Raw genomic sequence first — 1267 nt, 5'->3', positions numbered from 1 at the left:
GGCTAATTTTTGTATTTTTTTTATAGAGACGAGCTTTCACCATTTTTCCCAGGCTGATCTCAAACTCCTGGACTCAAGCGATCCTCCCGCCTCGGCCTCCCACCGTGCTGGCCCGGGCTGTGCATTTGTTTGCATTCTTCTCATATTAGTTTTCAGTTTCCCTGATGGTCTCTTCTTTGACTCACTGGTTGTTTAGGAGTGTGTAATTTCCACATATTTTTGAATTTCCCACGTTTCCTTCACTCCTGATTTCCAGTTTCATGCCAGTACAGCTGAAGAACACCTCTGCTTTGGTCTCAATCCTTCTCCTTTCACTGAGGCTTGTTTTGTGGCCTGGCACATGGTCTGTCATTGGGAATGTCCCGTAGGCGCTTGAGGGGCCTGTGTATTCAGCTGTCATTGGGGGGCGTGTGTGACAGATGTCCATTCGGCATAGCTGGTTTCCGGTGTTAATCTTCGGAATGTTTCTGACACTAGAAAATCAGAAGCTTTCCACTGTTCCCAGCATCGTGGCTTTGGGAGAGACCAGTGAGCCTGTGGTTTTGGAGCCTGGTTGCATGAGAGAAGCATGTGTGGGAACATCAGGGGCTGGCTTTGAACCCCATTCCCCCAACATGATGCCATGTGTGGCAGACATGACGCTTGGCTTTGCTCTCTCAGGGTTCCATCTGCGTCAGGGGCTACTTGTGCCCCTGGCCTCATCAGCTCAGGCTGAAGGCGGCCCTGGTCCTCGCCAGAGGGACTTTGTGAAGCAGAAATAGATGGCTTGGTGCAGGGGCTGAGCCTGGTCAGGACCTCTGCCCTGGGAGTTGTAAAGAAGGCCGGCCTCTACCATGAGCATCTGCACCAACTGTGCCCATGTCACGGTGTGGTCGTTGTCTGTCCTTGTACAGGTACGTGGCCTATCTGAGCTCAGGCTCCCCGCCTATGGGGCCCAGGTTCACAGAGGTGTGAAAGAGACAAGCACAGCGCAGGGGCCTCCGAGCCCAGCCAGCCTCACTTCGATGCTGGGAGGGTGACATCTTCCATTTTGTCTTCTGCCCAGGTCAGCTGCGGACCATCCAGTGGCTGTGCTACTTCTACAGCGTCGTCATGCCCAGCGAGGCCCAGTGTGTCATCTACCATGAGTTCCAGCTCTCCTTGGCCTGCAAGGTGACCGACAAGGTGCTGGAAGGGGCAGCTCCTGGAGACCATCAGTCAGCTCCACCTGTCCCTGGGCGCCGAGTGGTGAGGGCTGGCTTTGCACTGGTGGGGGTGTGGAGGGGGA

The 1267-nt window shown here is 54.6% G+C and overlaps 1 pseudogene; it reads left to right on the top strand.

The window, feature by feature from the left end:
- The window catches only part of LOC105511566, a 54929-nt pseudogene that overhangs the window by 42580 nt on the left and 11082 nt on the right, over positions 1–1267 (top strand).

The sequence above is a fragment of the Colobus angolensis genome, unplaced genomic scaffold (genome assembly GCF_000951035.1).
Source record: "Colobus angolensis palliatus isolate OR3802 unplaced genomic scaffold, Cang.pa_1.0 Scaffold20, whole genome shotgun sequence".
NCBI lineage: Eukaryota > Metazoa > Chordata > Mammalia > Primates > Cercopithecidae > Colobus > Colobus angolensis.
Note: the sequence above shows the minus strand (reverse complement) of the source record. Positions and strands in the feature narration are given on the sequence as shown.